Here is a 22,495-nt window from a genome sequence, read left to right as displayed (position 1 = left end):
ACCCACTCCCATTTCCCTCTGACTAATGTACCTAACACTATGGGCAATTTAGCATGGCCAATTCACCCTAACCTGCATATCTTTGGAGTGTGGGAGGAAACCGGAGCACCCGGAGGAAACCCACGCAGACACGGGGAGAACGTGCAAACTCCACACAGTCAGTCGCCCGAGGCTGGAATCAAACCTGGTACCCTGGTGCTGTGAGGCAGCCGTGCTAACCACCGAGCCACCGTGCCACTCTGTATCTTGTGTCTCAAGTGGTTAGTGCTGCTGCTTCACAGCACCAGGGTCCCAGGTTTGATTCCAGCCTCGGGCGACTGTCTGTGTGGAGTTTGCACGTTCTCCCCGTGTCTGCGTGGGTTCCCTCCGGGTGCTCCGGTTTCCTCCCACAGTCCAAAGTCGGGCAGATTATGGGGGACAGTCCGTGGTAAATTACCCATAGTGTCCAGGACAGGGTAAATGTGGGCTTAGGGGGATAATAACAGGGATTGGATTTGGATAGGAAGGTTCTTTGGAGGGTCAGTGTAGGCACGATGGGGCGAATGGCCTCTTTCTGCACTACAGGGATTCTGTGACAGACGTGGACTCTCTGCTCACCTCCTGATCGGGCTGTACCTGACTAGATGTTGAGTAGGCAACGGCATCGACTGCTTCACAAGGAATGGAGGGTCCAGTCATGAAAGTATCCAGTGGTTTTAAACTCTGAGAGAACATTAATTGAGTCAGAAACATCGGCCGGAGTGGATCTGAGTTGGTTGGATTCCAAGGGCAAGCAATAAGTGTTGAAGGGGCGACACCTACAATCTCAGACCTGAGAATGGTGCCCAGTCCATGTGATCGCTCGTGAGGTTGTGTCGGACGACCAGTAAGGAGATGGTGACCAGAATGGGCGGGGAAATGGGGGGAAAGGTTAGCTTGGAGAGGGCTGCAACACACTTTGGTAGGGCCTTGAGTAGTGTTGGAGAACAGAGAGACCTAAGGGTTTGGGTACATAAATCTTTGAAGTTTGCACAGAGGTTAGAGCTGAGAGACGTGCACAAGGTTATGAGCTTAGATATGGGGGAGCGAGATAAAACTGTTCCCAGTAGCTAATGCCACAAGGGCAGATGCACACAGAATGAAGGTCTTGAGTGAGAGAAACGAGAGGGATTGAGAAATAAATGCAAAATAGTGATGGCTGTGTCCTGGATAAAACTGCCCACAAAGGGTGGTGGACGCGGAGAGGATGAATAATTTCAAAAGAAATTAGATCGGCATTTAAGAAAAATAAGTCTCAGGGATAGAGTGGTGGTTGAATGGGAATACTGGATTATTTCTTCTGTGGCCTTCTGATTGGTGGAATGAGGAATTGGCAGAGGCAGGTATAATTACAACAATTCAAGGACATTTATATAGGTACATGGATAGGAAGGCTTTAGGGAGAAATGGGCCAAACACAGACAAACATTCAGTTTCAGAAACCTGGTCGGCATGGACAAATTGGGCCGAAGGGTCTGCTTCCATGCTGTACGATTCTATGATACTTCAAAGGTAGGACAATATGGGACAGACCCAGGATCACTGAGAGGATTAGGGAGTCACAGAGTCATACAGCACGGAAACAGACCCTTCAGCCCAACCAGTCCGTGTTGAACGTAATCCCAAACTAAACTCGTCCCAGCTGTGTGCTCCTGGCCCAGATCCCTCCAAACCTTTCCTATTGATTAACGTATCTAAATGTCTTTTAAATGTTGAAACCATCTACTCTGGAAGTTCATTTCTCACACGGACTACTCTCTGTGTAAAACAATTGCCCACATGTCCTTTTTAATTTTTTCTCAGCTCACTGTAAAAATATGCCCCTAATCTTGAAATCCCCCGCCCTAGGGAAAAGACACCTGCCATTCACCTTATCCAAACCCCTCATGATTTTATAAACCTCTATAAGGTCACCCCTTAACTTCTTAAGCTCCAGTGAGAAAACTCCCAGGCTATCCAGCCTCTCCTTATAACCCTTCCAACCCTGGCAACATCCTGGAAAATCTCTTCCGAACCATCTTCGGCTTACTAACATCCTCCCTGTAACAGGGAGACCAGAACTGGGCATAGTACTCACGAAGAGGCATCACCAACATCCTGTACAACCTCAACATGGCTTCCTGACCTCTATACTCCAAAGACCTGAGCAATGAAGGCAAGCGTGCTGAACGACTTCTTAACCTGCCTGTCTACATGCGATGCAAACTTCAAAGAGTTTTGGACCTGAACCCCTAGGTCTCTCTGTTCTACAACACTACATGAGGCCCGACCATTGACTGTATAAGCCCTGCCCTTGTTTGTTTGACCAAAATGCCATACCTTGCGTTTTTCCAAATTGAGCTCCATCTGCCACTCCTCAGCCCATTGGCACAACTGATGAAGATCTCTTTGTAATCTTAGGTGACATTCTTCACCAGCCACTACACCACCAACGTTGGTGTCATCAGCAAACTTACTAACCATGACTAGTAACTGGTGGAGTAAACTGCCAGAGGAAGGGATAGGGGCAGGTACAGTGACAATATTTAAAATACATTTCGACAGGTAAATGAATCGAAGAGGTTGAGAGGAATACGGGCCAAATGCAGGCAAGTGGGACTCATTCAGCCGAGGAAACCTGGTCAGCATGGTTGAGATGGGTTGAAGGGCCTGTATGACTCCATGATACTTCAAAGATAGGACAACGTGGGCTTGGCCTACAATTAGTGAGAGGATGGCAAACGTTTGGCAGAAAGCTATGTTTGTTCAAGTACATCTTGGAAGGGGACAAACCAGCTTGAAATGTCAGGAGAAGGTACAGAAATGTGAGCATTTACTCAAACACAGCTGAAGTTGCATGTTCATATTTAAATGTTAATTATTGTTTCAGAGTCATTCTGTGAAACAGTAGCCTTACCAGCTTTGTTTGCGGCTGGTTCATTGGAACACTTGCATTACCCGAAGACCCCCAATGAGTGGGTCAAAGTCGGTCGTTGTAAAGATCCCAACAGAAGGGAATCTTCCACTCGGTTTTGTAAAGGTTGAGGGCACAGAGAGGTTTCAATCTGAGCTCCAGAGACCAGTTTGGTGAACGTTGACCATCTCAGCAGCCTGCACTCTCTCAGCTGACTCAGAAAACCATGGGTTCAAGTCCCATTCCTGGATTTGAACATGAGGATCAAGGCTGACTGTCCATTGCAGTGCTGAGGGAGCACCGCACTGTCCGAGGTACCATCATCAGAGGGCCCTGTATACTTGGGAAATGGTGATTTAGTAATGTCATTGACCTTGTAATCCAGCAACCCCCAGTTGACATTATTTCAAATCACGCCATGCCTGATGGTGAAAATTTGAATTTAACATAAAAAGATCAATTTTTGCAGATATCCATCTAGTTCAGTAATGTCCTTTAAGGAAATCTGCTGTCCTTACCTGGTCTGGCCTACATGTGACTCCAGACCCACAGCAAGGTGGCAGACCCTTAACAGTTAAGGGTGGACAATAAGTTCTGGTTTAACCGCAGTCCATGAACACTTTTATGTGGATGTGAGAGGTCAGATGGGACAATATTTCAAAGAATCACACAGTCACAGAGTGATAGAGGTTAGGTAGAGGGTACCTAAGTGTTTGAGGAAAGGAAGGGGCTATACCCCGGGATCCTGCTAATGCTTCTCCCTGAGCAAAACTCAAACGGGTCGGCAATATTACATAGGATGTGCAATTCAACGACTGTTTACCTCACAAAGGTGACTGCACTCCAGAACAAATTCATTGGTTCGTTAGAGCTTCAGATGTCCAATGGTTATAAACTATGGAATGTCAAATGCAGGTCGTTCACTGGGACATGAAGATACTAATATGAAACGTGACTATAGTTTGATACAAAAAGTGATTAAAAAAACCTCTCTGTTTCTTGCTAAGACCTGTCACATTGAAAAAAGACATTTGGTAAATGAGAATATGGGCAATGCACATTGAGAATATGGACAATACACATTGAGAATATGGACAATACACAATGAGATTATGGACAATACACATTGAGAATATGGGTAATATACATTGAGAATATGGACAAAACACATTGAGAATATGGGTAATACACATTGAAAATATGGACAATACACAATGAGATTATGGACAATACACATTGAGAATATGGGTAATATACATTGAGAATATGGACAAAACACATTGAGAATATGGGTAATACACATTGAGAATATGGACAATACACAGTGATATTATGGACAATACACATTGAGAATTATGGGTAATATACATTGAGAATATGGACAAAACACATTGAGAATATGGACAATACACATTGAGAATATGGACAATACACATTGAGAATTATGGGTAATATACATTGAGAATATGGACAATACACAATGAGATTATGGACAATACACATTGAGAATATGGGTAATACACATTGAGAATATGGAAATACACATTGAGAATATGGACAATACACATTGAGAATATGGACAATACACATTGAGAATTATGGGTAATATACATTGAGAATATGGACAATACACAATGAGATTATGGACAATACACATTGAGAATATGGGCAATACACATTGAGAATATGGGTAATACACATTGAGAATATGGGCAATACACATTGAGAATTATGGGTAATATACATTGAGAATATGGACAATACCCATTGAGAATATGGGTAATATACATTGAGAATATGGACAAACCACATTGAGAATATGGACAATACACATTGAGAATTATGGGTAATATACATTGAGAATATGGACAATACACAATGAGATTATGGACAATACACATTGAGAATATGGACAATACACATTGAGAATTATGGGTAATATACATTGAGAATATGGACGATACACATTGAGAATATGGGTAATATACATTAAGAATATGGACAAAACACATTGAGAATATGGGTAATACACATTGATAATATGGACAATACACAATGAGATTATGGACAATACACATTGAGAATTATGGGTAATATACATTGAGAATATGGACAATACACATTGAGAATATGGGTAATATACATTGAGAATATGGACAATACACATTGAGAATATGGACAATACACATTGAGAATATGGACAAAACACATTGAGAATATGGACAATACACATTGAGAATATGGGCAATACACATTGAGAATATGGACAATGCACATTGAGAATATGGGTAATACACATTGAGAATTATGGGTAATACACATTGAGAATATGGACAATACACATTGAGAATATGGGTAATATACATTGAGAATTATGGGTAATACACATTGAGAATATGGGTAATACACATTGAGAATATGGGCAATACACATTGAGAATATGGACAAAACACATTGAGAATATGGACAATACACATTGAGAATATGGACAATACACATTGAGAATATGGGTAATATACATTGAGAATATGGACAATACACATTGAGAATATGGGTGATACACATTGAGAATATGGGTAATACACATTGAGAATATGGGTAATACACATTGAGAATATGGACAATACACATTGAGAATATGGGTAATATACATTGAGAATTATGGGTAATACACATTGAGAATATGGGTAATACACATTGAGAATATGGACAATACACATTGAGAATATGGGTAATACACATTGAGAATATGGGTAATACACATTGAGAATATGGACAATACACATTGAGAATATGGGTAATATACATTGAGAATTATGGGTAATACACATTGAGAATATGGGTAATACACATTGAGAATATGGGCAATACACATTGAGAATATGGGTAATACACATTGAGAATTATGGGTAATACACATTGAGAATATGGACAAAACACATTGAGAATATGGACAATACACATTGAGAATATGGACAATACACATTGAGAATATGGGTAATATACATTGAGAATATGGGCAATACACATTGAGAAGATGGGTAATACACATTGAGAATATGGACAAAACACATTGAGAATATGGACAATACACATTGAGAATATGGGTAATACACAATGAGAATATGGGTAATACACATTGAGAATATGGACAAAAAACATTGAGAATATGGACAATACACATTGAGAATATGGACAATACACATTGAGAATATGGGTAATATACATTGAGAATATGGGCAATACACATTGAGAATATGGGTAATACACATTGAGAATATGGACAAAACACATTGAGAATATGGACAATACACATTGAGAATATGGGTAATACACAATGAGAATATGGGTAATACACATTGAGAATATGGACAATACACATTGAGAATATGGGTAATACACATTGAGAATATGGACAATACACATTGAGAATATGGGTAATACACATTGAGAATATGGACAATACACATTGAGAATATGGGTAATACACATTGAGAATATGGATAATACACATTGAGAATATGGACAATACACATTGAGAATATGGGTAATACACATTGAGAATATGGATAATACACATTGAGAATATGGGTAATACACATTGAGAATATGGACAATACACATTGAGAATATGGGTAATACACATTGAGAATATGGACAAAACACATTGAGAATATGGACAATACACATTGAGAATATGGGTAATACACAATGAGAATATGGGTAATACACATTGAGAATATGGACAATACACATTGAGAATATGGACAATACACTTTGAGAATATGGATAATACACATTGAGAATATGGGTAATACACATTGAGAATATGGACAATACACATCGAGAATATGGACAATACACATTGAGAATATGGATAATACACATTGAGAATATGGACAATACACATTGAGAATACGGGTAATACACATTGAGAATATGGACAATACACATTGAGAATATGGATAATACACAATGAGAATATGGGTAATACACATTGAGAATATGAACAATACACATTGAGAATATGGATAATACACATTGAGAATATGGGTAATACACATTGAGAATATGGACAATACACATTGAGAATATGGGTAATACACATTGAGAATATGGACAAAACACATTGAGAATATGGACAATACACATTGAGAATATGGGTAATACACATTGAGAATATGGGTAATACACATTGAGAATATGGGCAATACACATTGAGAATATGGGTAATACACATTGAGAATATGGACAATACACATTGAGAATATGGGTAATACACATTGAGAATATGGACAATACACATTGAGAATATGGGTAATATACATTGAGAATATGGATAATACACATTGAGAATATGAACAATACATATTGAGAATATGGACAATACACATTGAGAATATGGACAATACACATTGAGACTATGGACAATACACATTGAGAATATGAACAATACACATTGAGAATATGGACAATACACATTGAGAATATGGGTAATACACATTGAGAATATGGGTAATACACATTGAGAATATGGGCAATACACATTGAGAATATGGACAATACACATTGAGAATATGGATAATACACATTGAGAATATGGGTAATACACATTGAGAATATGGACAATACACATTGAGACTATGGACAATACACATTGAGAATATGGACAATACACATTGAGAATATGGACAATACACATTGAGAATATGGGTAATACACATTGAGAATATGGGTAATACACATTGAGAATATGGGCAATACACATTGAGAATATGGACAATACACATTGAGAATATGGGTAATACACATTGAGAATATGGACAATACACATTGAGAATATGGGTAATACACATTGAGAATATGGACAATACACATTGAGAATATGGGTAATACACATTGAGAATATGAACAATACACATTGAGAATATGGGTAATACACATTGAGAATATGGACAATACACATTGAGAATATGGGTAATATACATTGAGAATATGGATAATACACATTGAGAATATGAACAATACATATTGAGAATATGGACAATACACATTGAGAATATGGACAATACACATTGAGACTATGGACAATACACATTGAGAATATGAACAATACACATTGAGAATATGGACAATACATATTGAGAATATGGACAATACACATTGAGAATATGGACAATACACATTGAGAATATGGGTAATACACATTGAGAATATGAACAATACACATTGAGAATATGGGTAATACACATTGAGAATATGGACAATACACATTGAGAATATGGGTAATATACATTGAGAATATGGATAATACACATTGAGAATATGAACAATACATATTGAGAATATGGACAATACACATTGAGACTATGGACAATACACATTGAAAATATGAACAATACATATTGAGAATATGGGTAATACATATTGAGTCATTATGATCCACGAGCACGGGTGTTACCAGAAAGCCCACTCGTCACTCTAAGACGGGTGTTTAAATGGAAGTCACTTGGTGAGAGGGCCGGGGGTGTGGGACTAATCGAATCCTGAATGGCCTCCTTTCATACTGTCAAATTCCATACCACCTCAAACCCCAATTCCTGGCTATTCACCAAGACCTGAGTCTTTCAGACATAAGGCCATGGAGTTGTACAGCCCGGAAACAGACCCTTCGGCCCAACATGCCGACCAAGTATCCCAAACTAAACTAGTCCCATTTGCCTGCACTTGGCCCGTAATGACATTACCCACCCAAGGAAACTTAAACACATAAAAAAAAATACATAAATATCATGAGTGCTTCATCCGGAGGCTCAGCGATGATATTCCTTCCTGAAGAAGGGCTTATGCCCGAAACATCGATTCTCCTGCTCCTCGGATGCTGCCTGACCTGCTGCGCTTTTCCAGCAACACATTTTCAGCTCTGATCTCCAGCATCTGCAGTCCTCACTTTCTCCTCACTGATGATATTGCCTAGTACAGTGACGAAACGTCAGAAAACGAACCTTCCAGCTCAGTGAGCAAGCTTACATTCATGACCTATTCACGTACCAGTCCAAATGTCTTTTAAATGCCGTAACTGTACCTATATCCACCACCTCCTCTGGTAGTTCATTCCATCCATGCACCACCTTCTGGGTGAAAAAGTTGCCTCTCAGTTCCCTTTTAAACCTTTCCCCTCTCACCTTAAACCTATGCCCTCTAGCTTTGAACTCCTCTACCCTCGGGAAAAGACCTTGGTACTGGATTAGTGGTGCTGGAAGACCTTGGTAGTTCACCAACAATCGGGCCTGGTCCACCCACATCAACGCAATGATCAAGAAAGCACAACAATGTCTTTACTTCCTCAAGGAGTTAAGGAAATTCAGCACGTCCACAAGGACTCTTACCAACTTTTATGGATCCCCCATAGAAAGCATCCTATCCATACACATCACGGTTTGGTGCGGCAACTGCTCTGCCCAGGACGGTAAGAGACTACAGAGAGATGTGAACCCAGCCCAGTCCATCACACAAACCAGCCTCCCACCCACTGACTCCATCTACACTTCCCACTGTCTCGGGAAGGCACCAACATCATCAAAGACCCCTCCCACCCCGGTTAGAATCTCTTCCACCCTCTTCCATCAGGCAGGAGATACAAAAGGTTAAACACCTGTACCAACAGATTCAAGAACAGCTTCTTCCCCGCTGTTATTAGACAGCTGAATGGAGCTTTCAAACTTTAAACTTAATGTCGATCTCAGTCTTTCTCTTCAGCCGTAACATTGCATTCCCCACTCTGTTCTCTTATCCAAATGCACTTTGTATGGTGTGATCTGCCTGTACACCCGCAAAACAAAACTTTTCACTGTACCGAGGTACATGTGACAATAATCAATCAAATCAAATCAAATCAACCCTATCCATGCCCCTCATGATTTTATAAACCTTTATAAGGTCACCCCTCAAACTCTAATGCTCCAGTGAAAAACATCCCAGCCTATTCAGCCTCAACCCCAGCAACATCATGGTAAATCTTTTCCAAACCTAAAGCAAGACCCTCGCCTGCCCTCTCAAATGCACATGAAACATTCCTACTGGAACATCTCAAGAGCACTGACCATGAGGAAAGATTAAAAAGACTAGGTTTGCTTTCACTGGAAAGACAGCGTCTGAGAGGTGCCCTGATAGAGGTCTACAAAATTATGAGAGGCATCGAGAGGGTGGATAATCAGAGGCTTTTTTTCCCCAGGGTTGAAGTTTTAATTACAAGGGAGCACAAGTTCAAGGTGAGAGGGGGTAGGTTTAAGGGAGATGTGTGAGGGAGAGTAGTAGGAGCCTGGAACGCACGGCCAGATAAGTATTATATAGGGTACTGCCAGAGTGATGGGAAGCAGGCACGTTGGTGACCTTGAACAGGCATCTGGATAGTTATATGAATAAGGAGGGAGTAGAAGGGTACAGACTGAATAAGGACAGAATGTTTACTTTTTAGTTTAATTAGGGCACGATGTTCAGCACAGGCTTAGTAGGCCGAAGGGTCTGTTCCTGTGCTGTACCTGTTTTTTTTTTGTTATCTCGAAGTGGTGTACACTGTACAGTTTGGCCCTTTCTATTTAAGCACGGCTTGAATTGCTTTTGAAGACGTGCTTAAGGACTAGGAGCAGGAGTAGGCCGTCTGGTCTCTCGAGCCTGCTCCACCATTCAATAAGATCATGGCTGAGCTTCTCATTGATTTACCCGCCCTCTCACCGTTCCCCTTAATTCCTTTACTGCTCAAACATCTACCTTTGCCTTAAAGATATTCAACATCGCAACATCACTGGGCAGGGAATCCCACCGATTCACAACCCTTTGGGTGAAGAGGCTCCCCCTCAATTCAGTTATAGATCTGCTCCCCCTCTTATTTTGAGACCATGGCCCCCACTTCTAGTTCCACCCACCAATGGAAACAGCCTCTCTGCTTCTGTTCCCTTCATAATTTTCTACGCTTCTGTAAGATCGACCCCCCCCCCCACCCCGCCTCGTTCTTCTAAATAGCCCCAGTCTGCTCAAATCTCTCGCGGCTCGTGTGGTGAAGGGGGTGGGCGGGGGTTGCCAGGTGAGGAGGGGTTGAGCAGGTTGGGCCTGGGGTTTGGAGCAGGGAAGAGCGAGAGGTGTCAAGCCATCTAGCAGGAGAAGACAGCAGTCCCCTGGGAACACCTCCCCTCTCCCAAACCATCCCGACTTGGGAATATCTCGCTGTCCCTTCAGTGTCGCCGGGCCCAAAGCCTGGAACTCCCTCCCTCAAGGGCATTGAACAGCAGGTGGACTGCAGCGGTTCAAGAAGGCAGCTCACCCCCACCTTCTCAAGGGGCAACTAGGGACGGGCCAATAAAAGCTGGGCCCAGCCAGTGATTCCGTAAGCAAATGAGATCGTTACGAAAAAAAACATCAGCACCAGCAGAGAAACACAGCGCCCAGGGTCAGTGTCTCCTCAGCTGCTTTCTGTGGGAGCCTTGCTGTGCACTCATTCCCTCTAAAACTAGCCCCCCCACCCCCTCAGAAGAGCCGCACTGGGCTGCAAATGTCCTTTCGGGATCCCACCCCCTTCGAAAGGCGCTACAGAAATGCACATCGTTTCCGTGCATGAGTGCCCCAGAACGCATGCTCTGCTCCCCATCTCCAAGTGGGACGCGGGAGTGGTCCACAGAAGCAGCGGCACGGTGGCTCAGTGGTTAGCACTGCTGCCTCACAGCACCAGGGACCCAGGTTCGATTCTGACCTTGGGTGATCGTCTGTGTGGAGTTTGCATGTTCTCTGTGTTTGCGTGGGTTTCCTCCCACAGTCACAAAGATGTGCAGGTCAGTTGAATTGGCCGTGCTAGGTGCATTAGTCAGGGGTAAGTATAGGGTAGGGGGAATGGTCTGGGTGGGTTACTCTTCGGAGGGTCGGTATGGACTTGTTGGGCCGAAGGGCCTGTTTCCACACTGCAGGGAATCTATGAAACCCATGGGGAAAATGGCAGTGGGTAAAGTCACAGTGAAGCTGCTTAATTCAATAAATCTCGATCTAATCCGTTGAACAGCAAACTGTTAAGCTCTTCACCCAGCCCATTCCGATCAGTCACCCAGGGTCAAAGGCCCAGTGACTGTTCGCAAGCTACTTCAGTCCCTGTCACCAGCTTACAGTTCTCTCCCAGCCCCCTGTAGACGAAGCAATCTAGGAGTGAAGAAACATCCTTCAGTTACTGTGTGGAAATTAGAAACACGCTAAATTATCAAGGACCCCTCTGTCACCAGCAATCAATGGAGTGGAAATAGTTTGGTCATATGAGGAACATTCCAGAACTGTGAAGTTATTCCTGGTCACTGTCGGCTGTAGGTTTAAAGAATAATAGATGACCACTGATGAAACTCGCCTGTCGAGATTTCTAGGAGATCGGAGCCAATTAGATTCCCTGCAGCGTGGAAACAGGCCATTCGGCCCAACAAGTCTACACCAGCCCTCCGAAGGATAACCCAACCCAGACCCATTTCCCCCTGACTAATGCACCTCACACTATGGGCGATTTAGCACGGCCAATTCACCCTGACCGGCACATCTTTGGACCGTGGGGGGAAACCCCACACAGACACAAAATGCCACACAGGCAGTCGCCCGAGGTTGGAATCGAACCTGGGACCCTGGCGCTGTGAGGCAGCAGTGCTAACCACTGAGCCACCATGCCACCCATTCAACCCATCACGTAAATGGTGAGGCAATGGTGTTATCGCTACAATCCACAAGACCAGGCTGAGGGTCAAGGGTTCAAATCCCACCATGGCTAGATGGTGGGACTTAAATTCAACTCATAAAGTTTAGGATTGCCAGCTGCTCTTAGTAATGGTGACCATGACGACATCTCAAACCCATTCGGTTCACTAATGGGGAAGGAAATACGCTGTCATTACTCGGTCTGGCCTATACGTGACTCCTGACCCACAGTGATGTGGTTGGTCTCCGAAAAGGCCCCAGCAAAGCACTCAGGTCAAGGGACACTTAGGGATGAGACATTAAATGCCATGCCCAGGCCCCATGAGAGAATAAAAGAAATCTCTTTCTAATTTCAAGAACAAGCAACTATTTTTAAGGTTTGATCATTTGCCCCTTTTGCTTTGTTCCTCATCCTCATTAAGTAGAATTCAAGAAAGTTCAACGCCCCTCTAATATCTTGCCCATTCGTGATATCCGAGGGTCTGTAACTTTTCAGTGTCTATGACTCGATGTTGTGGTCAGCTCTTGTGGTTTTAGTAGGCCCCACTACAGACAGGAAACCTTCAAAGAATCCGTACACTGTGGAAGCAGGCCATTCAGCCCACTGAGTCACACTTGCCCTCCAAAGAGCACCCAACCCAGATCCCATCGCCCTGCCCTATATCAACAGCCCATCGAGCCTACACATCCCTGGACACTACAAGGCAATTTAGCACGGCCAGTCTGCACATCTTTGGACTGTGGGAGGAAACCGGACCACCCGGAGGGAACCCACACGACACGGAGAGAACGTGCAAACTCCACACAGACAGTCACCTGGTGGTGGAATCGAATCCTGGCGCTGTGAGGCAGCAGTGTTAACCACTGAGACACCATGCTGCCCCTTGGCTTCTTTGATTTTGTTCAAAAAGGCTTAGTGTCCCATTACAATCTCAGTTGATGTTATTATTGGGAGAGTCAGATCCCAGACAGAAATCTGGTTTAATGTATCAATCCTTTTTTAAATTAACAAGGCATTTTTCACTGAAACACAGGCGTACATTCCTGCAGTCCTGCATTTAATGATAAAGCAGAAGTTTATTAAGTAAAGGAAAGAAGAGAAACTGAAATAAACCGAACTATTTACAGATAAAATACTTGGAAAGAGTTCAAAATGCGCAGTAGACGTGCAATCCCATCTATTCCATTACCATCAAATTACAGTACGCAAACACCAGAGTTTGCTTCTCTATCATATCCATAGGTCTAACTTAACTGTTGCTTTCAATTCCCACTCTTGAGAGTTTCATAATAAGTCACACAACTGAGCTTAGACTTTCTCAGCTTCAAATATTTTGTTCAGTGTTCAGTACAAATACTTCCAGTCTGTAAGTTTCAAATTAAAATCTTTACTCTGAGGTAACCTTATTCCATACTATTCCAAACTAACTCCTTTCTCCAGGAGAAACCATTTCATACACCTAACTTCAACTCTGACTTCTATATACTGATAAGCAAAAGCTTTGCAAGCTTTTCTTCAAGTTAAATAAAATACCAATAACTCTAAACAGAAAGCAAGCGAATGCTTTTCACCATTTAATTGTTTACATATCAACTCTCCCAGTGAAAACAAATTCTGATTATCACCTCAGGGACTCCCTCTCTCTCAAACTGATTTAATTCAGTTAAATGCAAAATTAATTCTGACTCTTCATGCACACATGCCACTTGTTCAAAATCTAAACTTAAAAAAAATATGTATTCTGTTTAGATTTTGAACTAGTGGTATATGGGTGTTGCTCCCTGTGTATAACGAGTTTTATTTAAATCATAATCTGATGTCCACTCTACTATTTGATGGTAGGATGTTCCTCAATGAGTATCTCATGTATCTCAGACTGAAATAGTTGTTGGTTCAAGTCTCACTCTAGAAATCTGAGCTTGATCTGTCAAGTAGCCATTTCAGTGCAGTGCTGAGGGGATGCAGTAATGTTAGAGGTGCCACCTTGTGGAGAAGACATTTAGCCCTTTCTGATCCCATGATGTTATTTGAAGGCATGCAGTTTATCACTGACAGTGTGGTATTATCACCACAGGAAATGACCTCACCACAGGAAATGACATCACCAACAAAAAGAAACCCAAACATACAAATAGAAAGCAGGAAACATCAGCAGTGCTTTGCCTGGAGGCCCACTGAAGATGTTACCCAGTATGGTGACGAAACGTCTGAAAAGGAACCTTCCAGCTTAGCGAGCAAACCTACACCCAGTGTGGTATTAAGTTGCTGTTTATGCTTCTACAGTGTCTATACTTTACTGAGTTGGGGAAGTACTGAGGTCATGAAAGATACCCATGCCAGAGAAAATTTCATCTACTACCAGCATTGAACATAGAACATTACAGCGCAGGACAGGCCCTTCAACCCTTGATATTGCGCCAACCTGTGGAACCAGTCTGTAGTCTAGCTATCCTAAAATATTCCATTTTCATTCATATGTTTCTCCAATGACCATCTAAATGCCCTTAAAGTTGGCGAGTCTACCACTGTCGCAGTCAATGCGTTCCACGCCCCTACTTGTAGACTGGTAACTTCAAAATGTTATGTGGAGATCAGGAGAAATGTTGTATATTCATTGGTATGGGATGGGCAGCGGGATGGGGAATCCCCAATGGAATTAGAGGCTCCTGCCCAGATTTAAAGTCTAGCAACAGCCTAGTCAATCTGGTCATTCATTAGGATACATTGTGGTGCTGGGTCTCAGGGTATCACCTGTAGTCCAATACAGTTCAGAGACTCAACTGGGGAAAGTAAATATACTCTTGGCTAGAATACAATTGACACAAGATGGAAGGCAAGGAGTGAGGATGTACAAGGTTAAGTGAGTGTGCAAAAACTTGCCAGAGGGAACATAATGTGGGAAAATGTGAGGTTATGTACTTTGGCAGGAAGAGCAGAGGAGCTGATGAAGGGCTTATGCCCGAAACGTCGATTCTCCTGCCCCTCGGATGCTGCCTGACTTGCTGTGGTTTCCCAGCACCACACTCTCGACTCTGATCTCCAGCATCTGCAGCCCTCGCTTTCAGCCAGAATAGAGGAGCTGACATTTATTTAAATGGAGAAAGACTGCAGAACGCTACGAGACAGAGAGACATGGCGTCCTCATGCATAACCCACAAAAAGCCCAGCAAGTGAGTGGGAAGGCTGACGTATCGAAGAGAGTAGACTATAAAAACAGAGAGGTCTCGCTATAACTACACAAGGCACTAAGTCAGAGCTCAGCTGGAATACTGTGGACAGTTTTGGGACTCCATATCTAGGGAGAGATCGTCAGGCATTGGAGGCACTCCAGAGGTGGCTCACTCGGCTTATCCCAGGAATGGAAGGACTGTTTTCGGAGGAACGGTGGACTAGATTGAACCTTACTCTTGCGAATAGTAGAAGAATGAGAGGTGGTCTCGCTGAAACAGAGAAGATTTTTAGGAGACTTGACCGGGGAGATGTCAAGAGGCTTCTTCCCCCTCGTGGGAGCGGCTCGGACCACAGGGCATCATCTTAAAATCAGTTATCTTCCAGTGAAGATAGAGACGAGGAGGATTTTTTTTCTCTCAGAGGGGAGTGAATCTGTGGAATTCTTTCCCACAGAGCGCTGTTCAGGTTGGGTCATTAAGGCTAAGATTGATTTTCTTTCAAGTAAGGGAACCAAGGGGAAAGGTAGGAAGGTGGTTCAAGTTATCAAATCAATCATGACCTCATTGAGTGGTGAAGCAGAACAGATGGACTGAACGGCCTTCTTATGTTCCTACGATCTTATATGAAGATGGCTCTTAATGGGCGGCATGGTGGTACAGTGGTTAGCACTGCTGCCTCACAGCCCCAGGGACACGGGTTCAATCCTTGCCTCAGGCAACTGTCTGTGTGGAGTTTGCACACTCTCCACGTGTCTGTGTGGGTTTCCTCCCACAGTCCAAAAATGTGCAGCTTAGGGTGGATTGGCCATGCTAAATTGTCCGTAGTGTTAGGTGAAGGGGTAAATGTAGGGGAATGGGTCTGGGTGGGTTGTTCTTTGGAGGGTCGGTGTGGACTTGTTGGGCCGAAGGGCCTGTTTCCACACTGTAAGTAATCTAATCGACTGGGTTCAAAGGTCACGTTTTGAGTTCAACGCGGTTGTTCTAAAGAAGAAGGGTTGAGAGCGTGGTGCTGGAAAAGCACAGCAGGTCAGGCAGCATCTAAGGAGCAGGAGAGTCGAAATTTCAGACACAAGCCCTTCATCAGGAGGGTTTTTGCCCAAAATGTCGATTCTCCTGCTCCTCGGACGCTGCCTGACCTGCTGCGCTTTTCCAGCACCAAACTCTCGACTCTGATCTCCAGCGTCTTGCAGTCCAGCTTGCCAACTCGGCGGGCTAGCCCTGGAATTTACAGGAAAGACAGATGAAGAGGAAGTGGTGGAGCCTGGTTCAATTACAACATTTGAAGAGCATCCGGATGGGTATATGACGAGGAAACGTTGAGATGGATATGGGGCCAAGTGCTGGCAAATGGGTCTGGATCGGTTTAGGATGGCTGGGCGGTGCGGATGAGTTGGGCTGAAGAGTGTGTTTCCATGCTGGATGACTCTATGGAAGAACTGGGGATGAGACTGGGGGATACGTTGAAAAGGCAGTTGCAGTTCGATTGACTCATTAATGTCTTGGCGGTGGGCAGCTAGGGGTTGGTGATCCCAGTGGGACAACTGAGTTGGAAAAATCTCCAGTGACTCATTACCCAGAGTCAACAAAGCTCATCGCGGTCTACCCTCCAGCCTTTTCAATATGTTCCCGGCGAAAAGACAGGGCTGAGAGTACTCCAGTGTAACTGGCAGCTGTAGGAGGTTGCCAATTCTTTGATATATGATAAATTAGTGCTTTGAGGATCATTGTTCAGCTCATTGGAACTGACCCCTTTATGTCCTTATCTTCCCTCGTTTCCAGTTCATAGCTCTTAAAACGCCAGGCTTTCATTCTGCGAATTTCCTCAGAATCTTACCCTGTTGAGTATGTAATGTTTCCTTTCTCTTGCAAAGCTTCATCTTGGACCGATGTGCACTGACAGTATAGTTACCCAGCAGATTGATGGCCCTGACTTCTACCTCGCGCAAGAGCTCATCTGTTAACCACTCATCTAAGCAAATCAGCTTAACACGTCATTATTTAGCAACCACTGGAGTCGTGCCATTGTAAATGTCACTCTGCTGATTGGTGCTGTCTTTCTTATTGCAAATACACCAGGGGGAGCGAACAGGGGTTAATGTGGGAGCTGGAAATCTGAAATGAAAGGAATTACAATAGATATAGGCCATTTGGCCCTGAGAGGGTAGCCTAGCACCCCCACTCCACCCACACCCTAATCCCCCCACCCTCTATCCACCAGCCCCACCCCCACTGCACCCTGTTGAACACAATTATAATTAACCCATACCTCAGCCATGGATTCACAGAGTCATTCAGCACAGGAACAGACCCTTCGGCCCAGCCAGTCCATGCCGACCCAAATTAAACCGGTCCCTCCTGCCTGCTCCTGGTCCATACCCCTCTAAGCTTTTCATGGACCTATCTAAATGCCATTTAAATTGTACCCACACCCATCACTCCATACACTTCACGCACCAACCACTGTGCGAAAAAGTTGCCCCTGATGTCTTTTTAAATTCTTTCTCCTCTCAAGTTAAAAATCTGCCCCTAGTCTTGAAATCCCCTAATCAAGGGGGAAAAAAAACACCTCTATTTACCCTATCCACGCCCCTCATGATTTTTTAAACCTCTATGAGGTCACCCCTCATCCTCCGACGCTTCAGGGAAAACAGCCCCAGCCTGTTCAGCCGCTCCCTATAGCTCGAACCCTCCAGTCCCCAGCAACATACTCTCCAGCTTAATAATATCCTTCCTGTAACAGGGAGACTAGAACTGAACACAGTACTCCAGAAGAGGCCTCACCAATGGCCTGTACAACCCCAACATGACATCCCAACTCCTATACTCAAAGGACCTGAGCAATGAAGGCAAGAGTGCTGAATGCCTTCTTAACCCCTCTGTCTATATGCGACACAAACCTCAAAGGATTATGTACCTGAACCCCTAGGTCCCTCTGTTCCACAACACTACCCAAGGCCCTAATTTTAATTATAGAAGCTGCCCTGGTTCATGTCCTTCGACAGCAGCAGCGAAAGTAAATAGCAATTAATCGGCACTCAAAATTCTTATCTTGTCGTCAGGATCTGAGGTAGACTAAAAAGGTAGCGGGGAGGGGAGAAGCTTTAGATGGTCGTGTGTCAGGATGACTCCTGATATGTTTCCACCTCTGAGCAAAGCTCACTAGAGGCAGAATCTAAGTGGCAACGGCGATGTACATTATTACAATGGTTGAGGAATTAACAGGAAGCAGTTTGAGATTAGTAACCTCAAGCAGATCATGTCCCACCACCTGCTCCCAGCAGACAGTGTACAGACCGCACTCAGCCAGTCTGTGTTTGCAAATCTCAGAATGTCTAACGTTATGGGCCACACTTGCTGAATAATCCTCACTGCCCTGAATAATGATTATTACAGGAGAAAGTGAGGACGGCAGATGCTGGAGATCAGAGCTGAAAATGTGTTGCTGGAAAAGCGCAGCAGGTCAGACAGCGTCCAAGGAGCAGGAGAATCGACATTTTGGGCATCAGCCCTTCTTCAGGAATGAGGTAAGTGTGTCCAGCAGGCTAAGGTAAAAGGTAGGGAGGAGGGACTTGGGGGAGGGGGCGTTGGGAATGCGAGGGACTCACTGAAATCCTTGTAGAGGGAGGAGGGACTCACTGAAATCCTTGCAGAGGGAGGAGGGACTCACTGAAATCCCCCTCCCTACCTTTTATCTTAGTCTGCTGGACACCCTTTCCTCATTCCTGAAGAAGGGATGATGCCCGAAACATCGATTCTCCTGCTCCTTGGATGCTGCCTGACCTGCTGCGCTTTTCCAGCAACACATTTTCAGCTAATGATTATTACAGCCAATTTAATATCAGCTACCACAGTGTGCTTCACTGTGCTTGCTGGAGCCAAATATATTCACAGAAACAGATTTATCCTTTGCAGGTAAAAGGAACATGTTTTTTTATAAATTAAACAAAAGCGCAGGGGGATGATAGTTCCCTTGTGCATTCTCCGGGACAACTCGTCAACCACCCAGAGTCAACCCACACCCACTCTGCACTCTTTCAGCATGAAGTCTAAATTGTTGTTCCCTTTGGAATTTGGCACTCTTGCAAGAGTCCTGATGAGTACAAGGCGCAAATCCTCGACGGCCAGTCTCTGGCTTCAGCAATGCTCAGGACGAGTCTAAATTTGAGATTTTTGTCGTTTGGGGGGGGGGGGGGGGAAGCGGGTGGTGCGCGGCTTCTCCACTCTCCCAGCAGCTTGGCCACTCGGAAGGTGAGACCAGGCCCGATGTCACAGGGAGAGGATGGGATGCCGATTTTGAGGGGATGGGCGAGCAAGAATTGCGTCAGCAATGGGTGACAAATATTGGTAACCTTGTCATCGCCATTACTGAGAGCAGCTTTGAATTCCGGGTTGTATGAATAGATTTTAAACGCCGCCAGATGTGATATTTTATAGCCCACACCCCCATCTCTCCCCACACACGATCCCAAAGCATGAACCTGGTCTCCTGGGTTTCCAGCCCCTGACAGTACCATCTTGTGGATTAGTTCCATAGACTGCCCCAGTCAATTTTATCATTCTACGCAGTATCCTTTCCAAATCCAATCATGTTTCTTCAGGTGCTGTGTCCATTCCTGAATGGAATGTTCCAGAGGGAATTGGACCAGGGTTTCGTGGTATTGTCGGTTTTGATTTCCAGTTCCTTGGACATGAAGACGTGTTTGTTTGAGGCCTTTCAGCCAGTACATCACTGTAGCCCCAAGAGCTATGGGCGGCACAATGGCTCAATGGTTGGTGCTGCTACCTCACAGCGCCAGGGACCCGGGTTCAATCCCAGCCTTGGGTGACTGCCCGTGCGGAGTTTGCACATCCTCCCTGTGTCTGTGTGGGTGTGTTCCGGTTTCCTCCCACAGTCCAAGGATGTGCAGGTCAGATGAATTGGCCATGCTAAATTGCCCATGGTGTTAGGTGCATTAGTCAGAGGGAAATGGGTCTGGGTGGGTTACTCTTCAGAGGGTTGGTGTGGGCTGGTTGGGCCGAAGGGCCTGTTTCCACACTGTAGGGAATCTAGTTATTATAACATTATCTCTTGGTAATGCGTGTAAATATCTCAGTCCCCATTTTACCCACAGCCTCTTGCAGCATGACACCCTGACGGAGCTACGTTTTGCAAAGGATTTGCTCAGTACCAGCCCCAACACAGCACAGGCCGTGACTGTAATACAGTAAAACTTACCATAGTCCTACTCTCCTCATTAGAGAGGTGTACAATGGGTGTGTGGTTAAACCTGAGGGTCACCAAGCCTCAGGGAAGGGGGAGAGGCTGAAAAGAAGACACCTTCATGGAATTGAACCCATGCTGTTGACATCACTAACCAGCCATCCAGCTAACTGAGCTAACCAAGGACCGCAGAGATGCCAGCAGCTGTAACTAAATTGTCTTGAATCTCTCAAAGCTAAGTTACAGCTGACTCTTAAGTCATGGGATCTTACACAAGTATTACCTCATCAGAAATGGATCTCTTACTAAAGGTGCAACACTCTTCATTGTGTCTACCACACATCGTAAGGGGTGGAACAGAAAGGATTCACAAATGTGGCCATTTATAAAGAAATAGCACCCAGATCTCAAGTCACCACAAGACATCGAAGCAGAAAAAGACCATTCAGCCCATCGATCCATGCGCCATTCATTGAAATCACAGCTGATCTAATAATCCTCAACCCCATTTTCCTGATTCTCCCTTACTGATTAACAATCCCCCCCCCCCCCACCTCTCTGTCTCTCTCTCACTCTCTCTCTCTCTCTCTCTCTCTCTCTCAGCCTTGAATACACTGAATGGCCCAGCCCTGACCTCTCTCTCCAGTACAGAGTTCCCCGGATTCACTCCCATCAGAGAAAAGCGATTCCTCCTCATCTCCGTCTTCAAGGGGTGACCCTTTACACTGAGGTGATGCCCCTCTGATCCTAGACTCTCCCACAAAGGGAACCAACCTCTCTCCATCTCCTCAAGGCCTACGTTCCATTGCCCCAGACCAGTAGCGGTGCCAACATCTGAAAGAAGATGATGAGACATCCACACTTGATTGGATTCTGTCAAGAAAGACAGCCCTTACCCTTCTGCATCCAAACTCCTCGACGCATGTAGCGATCAGGGAAGGCTGTTAGAATGGTGACCCTGACTGTGAGGGAGGGAGATTCAAACACACCAAACTCCACAAACATGATAATAAAAATGTCATTGTGTGTGTGTGTGTGTGTATGGATGAGTGGGTGTATGTGTGTGTGGGTATTGTGTATGGGGGGGTGTGGGTGTATATGCGGCTGTATGGGTGCGTCTGTGCATGCTTGTGCGTGTGTGCATGGGTGGGGGTGCTTATGTGTGTGTGTGTGTGTGTGGTGATGGGTGGGTGGATGTGTGTGTGGGTGTGTGTGTGGCTGTAATGCTGTGTTTGTGTGTGTGTGTGTGCGTGTGTTTATGGCTGCATGTGTACGTGTGTGTATGTGTGTGATGTGTGATGTGTGTGTGTGTCTATGGCGGTGTGTGTGTATGTGTGAGTGAGAGGGGTGTGTGTGTGTGGCTGTGTGTGTGAGGGGTGTGTGGCTGTGTGTGTGCATGTGTGTGTGTGGCTGTATGTGTGTGCGTGTATGGTGTATGTTTAAGGGGTGTGTGTATGAGTGTGTCTGTGGAGGTGTGTGTGTATGTATGAGTGAGA

The sequence above is a fragment of the Chiloscyllium punctatum genome, chromosome 29, assembly GCF_047496795.1.
Source record: "Chiloscyllium punctatum isolate Juve2018m chromosome 29, sChiPun1.3, whole genome shotgun sequence".
NCBI classification, from domain to species: Eukaryota; Metazoa; Chordata; class Chondrichthyes; order Orectolobiformes; family Hemiscylliidae; genus Chiloscyllium; species Chiloscyllium punctatum.
This window is presented reverse-complemented; position numbering follows the sequence as displayed.